Below are 17112 nucleotides of genomic sequence, written 5' to 3' on the forward strand. Positions count from 1 at the left end.
GGTCTTACACACTGGTACATAAACAGTGTAGATTATTACACAGAAAAGGAAATTGCGAGGCTTATTGATTTTTCTATAGAGAGTCAATAGATTGCGTATGAAAATAAAGCAATAACGTTTTGTAGTCAGCGACTTATAGACACAGAAACGAAAATTGCAACCTAGAAGACTTCCATTTATAGACAGTGCGCGAGTTGTTTACAGACCAAAGAAAGTCAGGTCTTTGGTGTGGTATTTTCTAATGACAAAAATAAATTCATATCTTGTAGACTTTACTCTATAGAGCGTTCATAAATCCTCTACACGTAAAAGAACATTGAGGCTCTCTTTGACTTCGGTCAAAAATTGTCCACAGGCAAAATGAAATATCCATTCGATGGGAATACATCCTTTAAAGTGTCGATGGACAGAATACAAAGTATTTGCACGCAGATGAATATCACCCAGCATATTACTTCTTTATACGTTGATTTATTCTTATGACTTTAATGTCCTTGCTGGCATTGTTAATGAGGGAGAGGAGAAAAGAAACTGTAGAGCACACGTATATGATTAAGTTTCTCGTCGACGACAAAAAAATTAAATAATATAGTTGTTTACGACAATTGCTTCATGGTACAGCTAACCGAGGCAGGGTTCGCGAGCTTTATATTCGCAATTTGTGCGTTTGATGGAGTTGAGAGGCCTCTGATGGTGAGGGCCGATGGTGATTTTAAGGGCGGATGAGAACTGACCACCAGTGGGACAGACGGAAGTGTATGCGTTTTCAGAAGTGTAGCGATCGAAAAGGCCAGTAATTAAAAAATCGCTGCTGCATAAGTGCTTTCACGAACCTGTAGATAAAGATGCAATCTAAAGCAGAGCCCTTAATGTCCATAGCTGCGCGTGTGCTAGAGAACACGAAACACGCTAGAAAGAGCTGAGCAACACGAAAAATTCCCCTTTTTATTAATTCGTAGTGGGTTTGCCCCTTTTTTCAATGGACAGCACCAATTCTCTGTTGCATAATTCATGCCATAAAAAAACCCACTCGGCTTCACTTGCGGTCACCTTGCCTGCACACAATAAAAGCATCGTAATATGCAGTATATAAAGAGCGACGTCTCGGGGCAAATTTTGAAGATGTACAGGCGTTTAAAGAAGCTTCAGCCGAGACAAGGCCTCTTTATGCAAGGGCTTCCTTCGCAAGATCCCTGCTTCCAAAAAGTGACAGAGAAATCATATTGCATGGCCACAATCACCAGCGCAGCTACGTCCACGGCAATGCACAGGCTTCTCCAATTGCTTTCCAATTAACACGTGCCTGCGCCAGTGACACCTACCCGTCTCTCCGATTCCCGGTTTCTAATGCTTTCTGATCTCATCCGCCCAACCGTCACTTACTGCCACGTTTACCTTCTGCTGGTGTCCACTCCATTGCATTATTCTTACTCAGGATCTTTGTCTGCTCTCTGCATTACATGCCTTGCCTCATGAGCGGTTATTCTGTTTACTGAAATGCATTTCCCTTTCGGTGTTTTCCTATAAATGTATTACAATAGCAATTTCTTTGCCGTTGAATAGTTTCAATCGCTTAAGGTTAATAACCCTGCAGAATCAAGACGATAAAAAAATTAAAATTTAGGCCACTGTTATCAACAATACGCCGTAAACCATGAAGGCCCATCAGTGCGGGGACTATAATTACATGTCACTAGTGACACACCGGGATTGTCCTGCTGAAATTTGGACGTCGGAAAAGCAAATTTCAGTACAAATGACACCGCTCACTTTTTCTGCTCTTTCTGTGTGTAGAACCATCTATATGTGGAAGCCATACAAATCTCTTTCACCGAGAGTGAATGGAGAACGATGCCAAAATGGCCGACGATAATTGAAGCTGTCACGGTACTGTCATGTGCGCTCTCAGCTCTTCTTTTTTTTTTCTCCCTGAAATGTGAATCTTTTTTTAATTTGACCCAAAATATTATTTCAATTATACTTGCCGAAAGTGCTATAAAGCCGAGCGCGCCCCAGCGAGCACACTGCATTTTGGCCTACGTTGGACCGCCTCGAGCACCAGGGGTCATCTTGCGTAAGTGTTGGAGCTATCATACGGACAGTTCTGTCGCATTTTTATTTCTGCGAAAAACCTTTTACTTAGTACCCTGGTTAATGCTAAGCCAATGTATGGATCATCTTTCATATCTTTGGTAGCAGGGTGCGCGCGTAGTAGAAAGCGACTCCCATAAATTCGTCACCAGTGTATACCGCCAGGACACACGCCGTTTCCAAGGTGGTACTAAAGTAAAACGCAACTATTGGCATAACTGGACGGCCTCAGAAGTGACAGCCTCAACTTCACCGTGCAAGCGTTGTCAGCTACCTAGGAGATGGAATCAAGAAAATCCCATTTTCCTTCCCCCCCCCCCAAAAAAAAAATAATAAACAGCTATTTCCAGTCGTTTGGGGCCACCATTATTTACTTTGTCCCTCACGACGAATGCATAGTGTGCGGTATGAGAGATGACTGTTGGACTTGTGAGGGGCCCTGACTAAGGGTGAGTAGAGTTGGAGACTTCCCGAGCGTAAGAGTCACATCTTTGGGACGCTTGGACGGCTAAGCAAGTGGCCAGCAAGCATTATGACTGAAATATTGATTTAACGCCTTAGTTGGAGGTTTTAAAAGAAAACGTGGTATATAGTGACACAGATTATGAGTGTCAGGAATATTCATTGTAAATACTTTACGCGCAATTGGGAAAGGTCAAGATTGCGCCTATTTTATAACGACGCGCCCTAACCATCACGCTGGAGTTCATTTTTTCTTGTTATGAGTTCTCGATTTCTAAAATATGCAATGCGAGGGTTGACCACACAAATTAATAAAGTAGAGCAGATAGTCATTACAGAAACTCCGCGAACAGCTAGCTTGGTTTAGTAGACGAAATGTATTTGTAATATTTCAGCGTTTTAATCAGCTTTGAGCTAGGTACGTATCTTAACGACTTAAACAGACGAGATGGTTATATTATAAGGTGTGAGATTACAAGAGAGCGAAACACATTGATATGGCTATATCATCAGCTGGGAAATTACGAAAGAACCAGTTCGCGAGCACAAAGCAGAGCTTAAATTAGTTTAGTTTAAGTTATATGGGATTTTATGCCCGAAAGCGAGTCAGGCTAGGAGGGACCCCGTAGTGGAGCACTCCGGATAACTTGCGAAGCCTGGGGTTCTAATGTGCACTGATGTCGAACAGACACGGGCCTCTAGCATTTCTCCTCGGTCGAAATTTGCCCGGGTGCGAAACAGCGTCTTTTGTGACGTCAGCCACCGCAGCAGATACCAACGCAGAAATTGCAAAAATGGAAGAGGGGAGCTGGAATGAAACATACAAAAGCCGTTTTACGATGGTATGCATTTTGTTGTTTTGTCAAAACAAAATGAGCAAGCTGAAAAGAAGAGATTAGAAAAAAACGACGTCCTGTAACTGAGCGACCGTATATTTTGACAACATTAATTAGAGTAACTTGCGTTTATTGTCTTATAGAGTAAAAGGAGGAAGAAATGGCTTCCCGCAGTGCGTAGGATTTCTCCGATTACAAATTATTTTCCATGAAGTTTGATGACGTTGCTGATAGAAATGTGTATATAGAAAGTACTTATATATCAGTTTTTTTCATTCTAAGACTAAGGAAATACCCGAAAATGTGTTTCTGAACCTAAATCACAATGTATTTCCATATTTAGGCATCCAACATGGCCACTGTGAAAGAGTTTTCATCTTTTACCTTCATGGCGGTTGTTCTTCTGTCCCTCGGTAAGCCAGCTTTGAACCCATTAGCCGAAATATGCGTTGAATATTAAAGTGCCGGGCAAAGAACCACAAATACGCACTTTAATTTGTCAAGACAAATACCCTAGTAATTGTATCTTTATCTGAATTACCTTAAGAGGAACTTATGCCAGGCATGATTGGCGGCGAGACTTGCTGCGGTGTGGAAATATTTGCCGATGACGTAAACATTTTCCCGAGTGATGAATGTGGTACACAGTGAGGCATAAGGGGCCGGTAATCCGTTCTCGGCTGAGGTCTCGCACGTTCGGAAATATTATCGGGAAAAGTGGCCGTTCTCAGTACACAAAGAGACAATGGTATCAGACAAAATAAAATCTAAAACCTGAAAAAAACTAAGTCAGCAATCTCCTGAAGAGAAAGAGAGAGCGAGAGCTTTCTCTGGAGAGCTGGCATATTTTATGTTGGGACCAGGGTTTGTTGCAATGTTTCCGTGCAAAATCAATGCGCACACGCAGCAAAACAGATTGTCTATCAAAATCTCGAAGCCATCACGAGAAATGAGGTGGCTATTACATCAGCATTCTCGACCATCGTAAAAACAAACACGCGGGAGGATTATTGTTCCAGAGCGCTCCGATCGCTTCAAACGTAGTAAGCCTATGAGACGGCGCTGTGGCAGCGATGAACAAGAGAAAATGAACAAAACACCGCGGCACTGATGTGAAAAGTTCTGTTTTTAGTGTCACATTGGAATGTGCGCTCAACACTATCGAGCATTCCTGAAACATTTATAGCTCTTCACTCCGAAAACGTAATAGACAGCAGGAACAGGTTTGAACAGTCACTGACAAAGTGACTGAAATGATTCCATGGGTTGGTTGACATTCTCACGATGACAAAAAGAGCAGCCTGATAATCTGTTATTTGCAGAAGCAGGATTTTAGGCTGTGTGGGTGCCGTGCCCATGCCAAACAATTGCGGTGCTTATGAGATCCACTGTTTCTTTAAGAGAACGAAGAAAGAAAAACAATAGCTGGCACAGGTCAGCGGGAAGTGGTCTAGGCGGTGTCTGCGTGGACAGAAGAAATTCGGAATTGCGGTGCACTTAAACGCTGAAAACAAGCAGTTAGCATGCGCTGCGAGTGCAAAAACGGGTGAGGGCAAGAAAGGGAAAAAATAGTTACGCTTGTAATGTTGCTAACTATTACGCTGTGCTGATAGGCAACCTTTTCATGATTGTTTGTGTCTCTGGCAGTGTCTATTATCATTCAATATATGAAGCGTGGACGGAAGATAAGCCATGAACATGGTTGAACGATCACTGGGGGGAGGTGTAGGTACGTACGGCTTGGAAAAAGCTCCAAAAAGATTCGATAAAAAGCGTTTGATGTATCAGAGGAATAACTAAAGCTGTGGCCCATATCATTTAAAGAAGTAATTACTCATTAACATCGACATGACTGAGGCCACACGATACAAGTCAAAGCTCTACAGCTTTCTCAGAAATCTCGCAGTTGAAGAAAACTATTCGAGCTCAAGGGATCTGAGCATAGAGCACCCCTGGTCCCAGGGAGGCGCTCAGTTAATAAAGTTAACAAGGCGATCCTGCAGTTGGAAGGGAAATGCCGAATTGATCAACAGCTGGATGTGGAAATGGTATTAGTTCAAGGTATCTTGGGAAACTCTCCAAGTAGGAGTGCATTTTAATTTAGAGAGAAATAACAAATTATCTTCCACTTGAGGGCAGCCATATGGTTGCAAGAAAAGCAAAAAGCTTTGTCAGAAACTCTGCAGTTTAAAATTTGTCCTGGCTCGGGGCTAGGCAAATTGCTCATCATCATCATCATCATCATCATCATCATCATCATCATCCTGACTGCGCCCACTGCAGGGCAAAGGCCTCGTCCATGTCTCTCCAATTAACCCTGCCTGGTGCGCCCCCCCTCGCCCCCCCCCCCCCCCCCCCCTATGCCTGCGAACTTCTTAACCTCATCCGCCCACCTAACTTTCTGCCAGTCCCTGCTACGCTTCCCTTCACTTGGAATCCACACCGTTCACTTTAAGGAGTTATTATCTTGCTTTCGAATTACGTGCACTGCCCAAGCCCATTTCTTCCTATTGATTTCGACTAGGATATCGTTAATCCGCGTTTATTCCCTCGCGGCGCACTCTGCCCGCTCTATAATTTTTCTTTCCATAGCTCGCTGCCCTTATTTTGTTTTGAACCCTTTTCGTTAGCCTCCACGTTTTTGCCCTGTGGGTGAATACCTATGGTAAGATACAGCTGTTCTTTACTTTTCTCTTGCGGAATATTGGCAAACTGCCATTCATTATCTGAGACAACCTGCCATATGCGCTCCGTCCCATTCTTATCCTTCTAGTTATTTCTCTCTCATGATCCGGATCAGCGATCACTACCTGCTCCAAGAAGATATATTTCTTTACCACTTCCAGCACCTCGCCACCAATTGTAATCTGCTGTTTTCTTGCTAGACTGTTGAACACTACTTCGGTTTTCTGCATGCTAATTTTTAGTCCCCCGTTATACACTGCCTGCCTGACTCATTCATCATACTTTGTAATTCATCTCCTGAGTGGCTCAGCTAGGCAATGTCATCAGCGAATCGCAAATTATGGAGGTATTCATTAACTCTTATCTCTAAGTGTTTCCTTTTCAGGTCTCGGAATACCTCCTGTAAGCAGGCGGTGAATAGCGTTGGCGAGATCGTGTCTCCCTGCCTGACGCCCTTTCGTATAGCAATTTTATTGGTGACTTTATGGATGACTATCGTAGCTGTGCACTTGCTATAGACATCTTCAAGTATTTTTGCATAAGGCTCTTCTGCACCCTGATTCCGGAATGCTTGCATTGGCTGCCGAGGTATCCACTGCGTCAAATTCTTTCTCGTAATTATTAAACTCTATATATATATGGGTTGGTTACATTCTGCGCATTTCTCTGTCACCTGATTATAGTGTGAATGTGATATATTGTTGAATATTCTTTACAAAAAACTGCCTGATCATTTGGTTGTTTGGAGTTTAAGGTTGCCCTAACTATATTGTCGATTACTTTAGTAGATTACCTTGTAGGTAACGGACAATAAGCTGAACAACCTGTAATTTATGTCCTTGACGTCTTCTTTCCTATGAGTTAAGATTTTGTTACCATTTGCGAAAAAAGCCTGTGCTAAAAATGCATTTCGAACACATTGTATTAATTTGGTATTAATTTTGCATTTTTTGTCTATATTCTTAAATTGCGATACGAATGCTTTCTAAGTATGCTAGGAGTGATATATTGAACGTTATTATAAATGCATTAAAAATAAATTTTCTGTCTGCTTAGTATCTTTATTATACTTTTAAAAAAATATGAAAATATATATTAAATACCTTACATTAAAAGAACAGTAAAAATATACAATTAATACATTAAAAATATACTAAAATACACATTGAATACATTACATTAGAAATATACAATTCATACATTAAAATATATTAACTTCCGTTTAAAAATGTTGTCCTAGTCGGATTCAACGGATGTTACGGATCATTGCTGTCAACAGCAGATGAAATGACAACTGGCTATAAGCACCAGGAGACAAAATTTTATGGAGAAAACGCGTTGTCGTCAAGAAGTCTATGACAATGCAAGGTCAGGTGACGGGACCTGAACGCGAAGGATGTCGCCAAACAGGAAATACCGACGGAAAGTGAGGACAACAAACAGGAACTCCTCCGACAAGTGAGATACTTGGGTTAGCTTATATATTCTTATATTGCCAGGTGGCGCTGAAGCAAAAAAGACGTTGACGCTGCTGGCACGCGGATTGAAGGACGTTGAAGTTCGCCGTTTTCTCCCACGGTTGTTCTTTCAATTGGCGCTTCTTTGCTTGGACGAAGCGACAGGAGTGTGCGCTCTGATGTGCAAAATTTTCTTCAAGAAACGTAGCGCCTTCTATTCTATTTTCTTCTTCCCGCTCTCAGTCGGTACGACATTGGAACATTACAGGCATTCTATACTATTATGCACATTAAGCCATTGTCCCGTCTTCGATCTCCAAGTTAACAGGACTCCTGTCTTTCCGTCGTCCAATCTATCAGGCTACATCCTATTACCACTCCTTTTCCCGTCAAAACTTTCCTGTATCCAGCAATTAACCGCCTGTGTCTTGGCCACTCCCCTGTAGTGGGTATGTGCAGCAACGTCTGAGGCCTTCCTTCCTTCCTTCCTTCCTACCTTCCTTCCTTCCTTCCTTCCTTCCTTCCTTCCTTCCTTCCTTCCTTCCTTCCTTCCTTCCTTCCTTCCTTCCTTCTTCCTTCCTTCCTTCCTTCCTTCCTTCCTTCCTTCCTTCCTTCCTTCCTTCCTTCCTTCCTTCCTTCCTTCCTTCCTTCCTTCCTTCCTTCCATCCTTCCTTCCTTCCTTCCTTCCTTCCTAAGGACGTGCTGCCGAGCCCCTCTCTTGCCGGGTCGCTGTCTTGTCACCAGCACCGTGACAATATATTCCCTCCCTTCCCCAGAGGACACACTTTATCTTGCCCGTTGAGGGCGCTTTTTGCGCAAAAACTGTGGGCCTCTAAATTGTCGCACAAGCGTCGGAATGGTCGCTTTCGAATCTTCGCTCTCTACAGAACCGAATTGCTAGTCGTAACTTGCATCAGGCATCGGGCAGAAGTCGAACTATCAACCGTCAAAACATGGGCGTCTAGAGGAGTCGGTAGGCCTTGCTAGTCGGGGTCCTTGTCGCTGGCACGTTCGGGCCCTGAGGTGCGCGTGCTACCGTTGCTGATATAATGCTACCACGCTCTGTCCACACGAAATTTAAATAAGCGGTGATTGCCTTCTTGTTAGAAATTACCATAAACGAATGGACGAGGGGAAAGGGACAGTTTTCACTGTTCCCGGAAACGTGATTTCGAGCACTAGGTTGTTCCACGGCAGCTTGAGTGTGCTGGAAATATTCTGACGCGAACTGCACATTTTTTTGGATTAAAATATACTTTGCTCGAATTAATATCGCACTTACAAAAGTACACTTTAAATGCATTACCATCATGTCATTTCTCGAAACGCGAACTCGACACTAACTGTTCAACGGCAGCTTGAAGTGTGCTGCAGATACGTTTACGCGGACAGCTCATTCGTAGAACTGAAGTATACTTTGAACGAATTAATATCGTATTTGCGAAGTACACTTTCAAAACACTGCCAACAAGCAAAGGCCAATTCCCAAACACGATTTCGAGCACAATATTGTTCTATGGCAGCTAAAAGTGTGCTTTAAATATGTTTAAAAGGACTGTCCGTTTGTTAAACTTGAAGTACACTCCAGAAAAATTGATTTCATATTTACGAAAGTACACTTTTAATACATTAACAAGATGCTAAACCCTCATACATATTTTTCACGTATTTGAAACGTGCTCGAAGCAAGCTTTAAGTGACGTATTTTTGTCAAATTTTAAGAATATATTTCGAATACCAAGCATAATATTTCAGGAACCTGTTTCCGGCATATCTTTAGTGCTTTCATAAATACAAATTATGTTTAAAATTCATTATAATTATCGCGCCTTATATTACAAACGCATTAGTTTTCGCTAAGGGTAGTGCTCTCCCAATCTTCTGCTACGGTCGAGGCCATAAGACATTGCGTATTCAGGGTGGCTAGTTTTTCAAGCACAATACACCCCCCCTCCCCCGTTCTTCAACAGATCTACTGTTACCTGATCCTTTGCTTTCTTTACTTCCTCTTTCGTTGCTGACGGGATGACGCATTGCTGTTCGGTACTGTCTCTCTAATTCGTTCTTGTTACATTAGCTACTGTACAGATTTGTGTAGAACTCTTGGACTACTTTAACTATCTTATCCATGTTGCTAATGACACTGCCCTCCTTGTCTCTTAACGCATACATCTGCTTTTTACCTATGCCTAGTTTCCTCTTCGCCGCTTTTATGCTACCTCCGTTCTTCAGAGCGTTCTTGATTGTCTCTATAATATACTTCCTTACGTCGGCTATCTTGCGCTTATTTGTTAACTTCGATACCTTTGCTAGTTCTGTCTTGTCTCTAGGTATAGACGCCATAGTGCTTTGGCGTTTCTTAATCATATCTTTCGTCTCCTGACATAGCTTGCCGGTATCCTGTTGAACCATCCTACCACCTACTTCTACGGCGCACTCCGTAACGACGGCAGTGAGAGATACCATTTATTTTTTGAACATTAAGATCGTCTTCCTCAGTTAAAGCCGAATATCTGCTCTGCAGCGAAACCCTGAATTCCTTCACTTTCCCTCTTACTGCCAACCCTTTAAAGGGCTTTCGCTTCACTAGTTTCTTCCGTTCCCTGTTTAAATCTAGGCTAATTTGAGACCTTACCATTCTGTGGTCGCTACACCGCACTATTCCGACGACCTCAACATCCTGTACAATGCCAGGGTGAGCGCATAACATAAAGTCTATTTCATTTTTAGTCTCATCATTGTGGCTCTTCCAGGTCCATTTTCTGTTCTCTCATTTGCGGCAGATGGTATTCTTGATCCGTAAATTATTTTAATTGGCGAACTATACTAATAACTCTCCCTAGAACCTATTCCATAGTCGCCTGAGGCTTGGTCGGCAGCCTACTACTTTCCTACCTTCGCATTTAAGTTCCCATCAGTACAGTGAACTGATTTTTCCTTGTTCAATGCCGATTCCGTGTCTTCATTCAAGCTTTCAACGATCTGGTCATCATGACTGGATGTAGGCGTGTAGGCCTGCACCACCTTCACTTTGTACCTCCTACTGAGCATAATTACGATAGCTGCCACCCTCTTGTTAATACTTTAAAGCTCTTCTATGTTGCCAGCTATATCCTAATTGATGAGGAATCCCGCACTTAGTTCCCGCATATCCGCTAATCCGTGATAGCACAGTATGCGACCAACCTTAAGTACCGTACAAGCCTCACCTGTCCTCTTGATTGCTATTTTTTCTTAATAAAATCTTGTAGCTTAGGTCATGCACAAAAATACCCGTTACTAGCATCCTTCCCGTTTCGAATTACTCATAAATTCAGCCTCGGCCTACTAACTGCTGCTTCGCGTGGTTAACTTAGTTGGTAGAGGAACTAACATAGACAAGACAAAAAAAGATTTTTTCAACTAGCAGTTTTTCGGAAAGGCACATAGCTTTAGCTTTAGCTATATGGCTTTACCATGGTAGCTGGTATTAAATTATCACTCCTTAAATTTGTACAGCGTGCTCTGACAGACGAGCAATATGATAGAGTGAAAGAAACTTGTAGAGCTTCATCTAAAGTTCTGTTGTCCCCTAAGCCTAAGTGCGCTGTGCGTAATTAAGTATCACAGCTATTATTTAGTAAAAAAATGAGTTTAACCAGCAAAAGACATTGATAAAATGTCCAACATGAACAGGGCTAGGAAGTAGCGGGAAGATCTGCTTATAAGGGCACACAAGAGAAAGAATTCCTTTATTTAGGGTTTTGAGTAGGACATATCTACTTTTTGCATATTGCGGTCATCTGTACGGGGCAACATTTACCAGTATATTCAGGTGTCTTATGGCATCTACGATGCTCCAATGCTGAAAGAAAGTGTGAAAATTCGTAGGCATATCTTAAGCTGTAATTACATGAAGGATGTATGTTAATGACGTTTGAACGCATTATGTATGCATATGAAATCGCATTATGCCTTCAATGCTCTTGTCATATGGTGACGGAGCCTAATAAAAGTGCTGTTCTTTCATCCTAGGAGGAATCGGCGGAATATATGGAAGGGAGGCTGAGCGATCTCTTGGTGGCAGTGCAGGTATGTAAAGATTCCATAGCAGTGGCGTTGAAAATTCGAATAGAAAACCACATTTTCCGGCAAAGGGGTAGGCAGAGTTTTAGATGTATTGAGAATTCTAACGCCTTCCGTGTATGTTACGGAAACAAGGGGGAGAAAAGAACTAACTGAAAATACTTATCCGCTTAAAATTTAGATCTTGTGCTTTACGCCTTCAATGCTCTTGTCATATGGTGACGATGCCTAACAAAACTGCTGTTCTTTCATCCTAGGCGGAAATTCTGGAATATCCGGAAGGGAGGCTGAGCGATCTCTGGGCGGCGCTGTAGGTATGTATAGGTTCCGTAGCAGTAGCGTAAAAAATTCCAAAATAAAACCACATTTTCTCGCAAAGGGTTAGGCAGAGGTTTGGATATATTGAGAATTCTAACGCATTCCATGTATGTCACGAAAACAAGGTGGTAGAAAAGAACTAACTGAAATAACTTATCTGCTTAAAATTTAGATCTTTTGTTGTATGCCGCCAATGCTCTTGTCATATGGTGACGATGCGTAACAAAAGTGCTGTTCTTTCATCCTAGGCGGAAATTCTGGAATATCCGGAAGGGAGGCTGAGCGATCTCTGGGCGGCGCTGTAGGTATGTATAGGTTCCATAGCAGTAGCGTAAAAATTCGAAAATAAAACAACATTTCCTCGCAAAAGGGTAGGCAGAGTTTTGGATATATTGAGAATTCTAACGCATTCCATAAATGTCACGAAAGTAAGGTGGTAGAAAAGAACTAACTGAAAAAACTTATCTGCTTAAAATTTCGACCTTTTGCTGTATGCCATCAATGCTCTTGTCATATGGTGACGATGCGTAACAAAAGTGCTGTTCTTTCATCCTAGGCGGAAATTCTGGAATATCCGGAAGGGAGGCTGAGCGATCTCTGGGCGGCGCTGTTGGTATGTATAGGTTCCGTAGCAGTAGCGTAAAAAATATCGAAAATAAAACCACATTTCCTCGCAAAATGGTAGGCAGAGTTTTGGATATATTGAGAATTCTAACGCATTCCATCTATGTCACGAAAACAATTTGTGAGAAAGGAACTAACTGAAAATACTTATCCGCTTATAATTTTGACCTTTGCTTTATTCCGTCAATGCTCCTGTCATATGGTGACGATGCATAACAAAAGTGCTGTTCTTTCATCCTAGGCGGAAATTCTGGAATATCCGGAAGGGAGGCTGAGCGATCGCTGGGCGGCGCTGTTGGTATGTAAAGGCTCCATAGCAGTAGCGTAAATAATTCGAATTAGAAACCACATTTCCTCGCAAAGGTGTAGGCAGAGTTTTGGATATATTGAGAATTCTAACGCATTTCATGCATTCCAAGAAAACAAGGTGGGAGAAAAGAACTAACTGAAAAACTCATCTACTTAAACTTTACATCTTTTGCTTTATGCCGTCAATGCTCTTGTCATATGCTGACGATGGGTAACAAAAGTGCTGTTTTTTGATCCTAGGCGCAAATGCTGGAATATCCGGAAGGGAGGCTGAGCGATCTCTGGGCGGCGGTGTAGGTATGTAAAGGTTCTGTAGCAGTGGCATAAAAAATTCGAAAATAAAACCAGATTTCCTCGCAAAGGGTTAGGCAGAGTTTTGGATATATTGAGAATTCTAACGCATTTCATGCATTCCAAGAAAACAAGGTGGGAGAAAAGAACTAACTGAAAAACTCATCTACTTAAACTTTACATCTTTTGCTTTATACCGTCAATGCTCATGTCATATGCTGACGATGGGTAACAAAAGTGCTGTTTTTTGATCCTAGGCGCAAATGCTGGAATATCCGGAAGGGAGGCTGAGCGATCTCTGGGCGGCGGTGTAGGTATGTAAAGGTTCTGTAGCAGTGGCATAAAAAATTCGAAAATAAAACCACATTTCCTCGCAAAGGGGTAAGCAGAGTTTTGGATATAATGAGAATTCTAACGCATTTCATGTATTCCAAGAAAACAAGGTGGGAGAAAAGAACTAACTGAAAAACTCATCTACTTAAACTTTACATCTTTTGCTTTATGCCGTCAATGCTCTTGTCATATGCTGACGATGGGTAACAAAAGTGCTGTTTTTTGATCCTAGGCGCAAATGCTGGAATATCCGGAAGGGAGGCTGAGCGATCTCTGGGCGGCGGTGTAGGTATGTAAAGGTTCTGTAGCAGTGGCATAAAAAAATTCGAAAATAAAACCACATTTCCTCGCAAAGGGTTAGGCAGAGTTTTGGATATATTGAGAATTCTAACGCATTTCATGTATTCCAAGAAAACAAGGTGGGAGAAAAGAACTAACTGAAAAACTCATCTACTTAAACTTTACATCTTTTGCTTTATACCGTCAATGCTCTTGTCATATGCTGACGATGGGTAACAAAAGTGCTGTTTTTTGATCCTAGGCGCAAATGCTGGAATATCCGGAAGGGAGGCTGAGCGATCTCTGGGCGGCGGTGTAGGTATGTAAAGGTTCTGTAGCAGTGGCATAAAAAATTCGAAAATAAAACCACATTTCCTCGCAAAGAGGTAGGCAGAGTTTTGGATATATTGAGAAATCTAACGCATTCCTTTTATGTCACGAAATCAAGGTGGGTGAAAAGAACTAACTGAAAAAACTCATCTACCTAAACTTTACATCTTTTGCTTTATTCCGTCAATGCTCTTGTAATATTGTGACGATGCCTAACAAAAGTGCTGTTCTTTAATCCTAGGCGGAAATGCTGGAATATCCGGAAGGGAGGCTGAGCGATCTCTTGGAGGCGGTGTAGGTATGTATAGGTTCCATAGCCGTAGCGTAAAAAATTCGAAAATAAAACCACATTTCCTCGCAAAGAGGTAGGCAGAGTTTTGGATATATTGAGAATTCTAACGCATTCCTTTTATGTCACGAAATCAAGGTGGGTGAAAAGAACTAACTGAAAAAACTCATCTACTTAAACTTTACATCTTTTGCTTTATTCCGTCAATGCTCTTGTAATATTGTGACGATGCCTAACAAAAGTGCTGTTCTTTTATCCTAGGCGGAAATGCTGGAATATCTGGAAGGGAGGCTGAGCGATCTCTTGGAGGCGGTGTAGGTATGTATCGGTTCCATAGCCGTAGCGTAAAAAATTCGAAAATAAAATCACATTTCCTCGCAAAGAGGTAGGCAGAGTTTTGGATATATTGAGAATTCTAACGCATTCCTTTTATGTCACGAAATCAAGGTGGGTGAAAAGAACTAACTGAAAAAACTCATCTACTTAAACTTTACATCTTTTGCTTTATTCCGTCAATGCTCTTGTAATATTGTAACGATGCCTAACAAAAGTGCTGCTCTTTCATCCTAGGCGGAAATGCTGGAATATCCGGAAGGGAGGCTGAGCGATCTCTGGGCGGCGGTGTAGGTATGTATAGGTTCCATAGCCGTAGCGTAAAAAATTCGAAAATAAAACCACATTTCCTCGCAAAGAGGTAGGCAGAGTTTTGGATATATTGAGAATTTTAACGCATTCCTTGTATGTCACGAAATCAAGGTGGGTGAAAAGAACTAACTGAAAAAACTCATCTACTTAAACTTTACATCTTTTGCTTTATTCCGTCAATGATCTTGTAATATTGTGACGATGCCTAACAAAAGTGCTGTTCTTTCATCCTAGGCGGAAATGCTGGAATATCCGGAAGGGAGGCTGAGCGATCTCTTGGAGGCGGTGTAGGTATGTATAGGTTCCATAGCCGTAGCGTAAAAAATTCGAAAATAAGACCACATTTCCTCGCAAAGAGGTAGGCAGAGTTTTGGATATATTGAGAATTCTAACGCATTCCTTGTATGTCACGAAATCAAGGTGGGTGAAAAGAATTAACTGAAAAACTCATCTACTTAAACTTTAGATCTTTTGCTTTATTCCGTCAATGCTCTTGTAATATTGTGACGATGCCTAACAAAAGTGCTGTTCTTTCATCCTAGGCGGAAATGCTGGAATATCCGGAAGAAAGGCTGAGCGATCTCTTGGAGGCGGTGTAGGTATGTATAGGTTCCATAGCCGTAGCGTAAAAAATTCGAAAATAAAACCACATTTCCTCGCAAAGAGGTAGGCAGAGTTTTGGATATATTGAGAATTCTAACGCATTCCTTGTATGTCACGAAATCAAGTTGGGTGAAAAGAACTAACTGAAAAAACTCATCTACTTAAACTTTACATCTTTTGCTTTATTCCGTCAATGCTCTTGTAATATTGTGACGATGCCCAACAAAAGTGCTGTTCTTTCATCCTAGGCGGAAATGCTGGAATATCCGGAAGGGAGGCTGAGCGATCTCTTGGAGGCGGTGTAGGTATGTATAGGTTCCATAGCCGTAGCGTAAAAAATTCGAAAATAAAACCACATTTCCTCGCAAAGAGGTAGGCAGAGTTTTGGATATATTGAGAATTTTAACGCATTCCTTGTATGTCACGAAATCAAGGTGGGTGAAAAGAACTAACTGAAAAAACTCATCTACTTAAACTTTACATCTTTTGCTTTATTCCGTCAATGATCTTGTAATATTGTGACGATGCCTAACAAAAGTGCTGTTCTTTCATCCTAGGCGGAAATGCTGGAATATCCGGAAGGGAGGCTGAGCGATCTCTTGGAGGCGGTGTAGGTATGTATAGGTTCCATAGCCGTAGCGTAAAAAATTCGAAAATAAGACCACATTTCCTCGCAGAGAGGTAGGCAGAGTTTTGGATATATTGAGAATTCTAACGCATTCCTTGTATGTCACGAAATCAAGGTGGGTGAAAAGAATTAACTGAAAAACTCATCTACTTAAACTTTAGATCTTTTGCTTTATTCCGTCAATGCTCTTGTAATATTGTGACGATGCCTAACAAAAGTGCTGTTCTTTCATCCTAGGCGGAAATGCTGGAATATCCGGAAGGGAGGCTGAGCGATCTCTTGGAGGCGGTGTAGGTATGTATAGGTTCCATAGCCGTAGCGTAAAAAATTCGAAAATAAAACCACATTTCCTCGCAAAGAGGTAGGCAGAGTTTTGGATATATTGAGAATTCTAACGCATTCCTTGTATGTCACGAAATCAAGTTGGGTGAAAAGAACTAACTGAAAAAACTCATCTACTTAAACTTTACATCTTTTGCTTTATTCCGTCAATGCTCTTGTAATATTGTGACGATGCCCAACAAAAGTGCTGTTCTTTCATCCTAGGCGGAAATGCTGGAATATCCGGAAGGGAGGCTGAGCGATCTCTTGGAGGCGGTGTAGGTATGTATAGGTTCCATAGCCGTAGCGTAAAAAATTCGAAAATAAAACCACATTTCCTCGCAAAGAGGTAGGCAGAGTTTTGGATTTATTGAGAATTCTAACGCATTCCTTGTATGTCACGAAATCAAGGTGGGTGAAAAGAACTAACTGAAAAAACTCATCTACTTAAAGTTTACATCTTTTGCTTTATTCCGTCAATGCTCTTGTAATATTGTGACGATGCCTAACAAAAGTGCTGTTCTTTCATCCTAGGCGGAAATGCTG

The 17112-nt window shown here is 41.7% G+C and overlaps 1 long non-coding RNA gene across 1 annotated transcript; it reads left to right on the forward strand.

Moving 5' to 3' along the window:
• The first annotated feature begins 2039 nt into the window (after positions 1 to 2039).
• Positions 2040 to 12983, forward strand: LOC144120098 (uncharacterized). The gene is made up of 6 exons (XR_013312426.1): positions 2040 to 2074; positions 3733 to 3802; positions 11546 to 11602; positions 11854 to 11910; positions 12163 to 12219; positions 12958 to 12983. It is a non-coding gene; the product is annotated as an uncharacterized LOC144120098 (long non-coding RNA).
• The last annotated feature ends 4129 nt before the right edge of the window (positions 12984 to 17112 follow it).

Source organism: Amblyomma americanum, chromosome 2 (genome assembly GCF_052857255.1).
Source record: "Amblyomma americanum isolate KBUSLIRL-KWMA chromosome 2, ASM5285725v1, whole genome shotgun sequence".
Taxonomy (NCBI): Eukaryota; Metazoa; Arthropoda; class Arachnida; order Ixodida; family Ixodidae; genus Amblyomma; species Amblyomma americanum.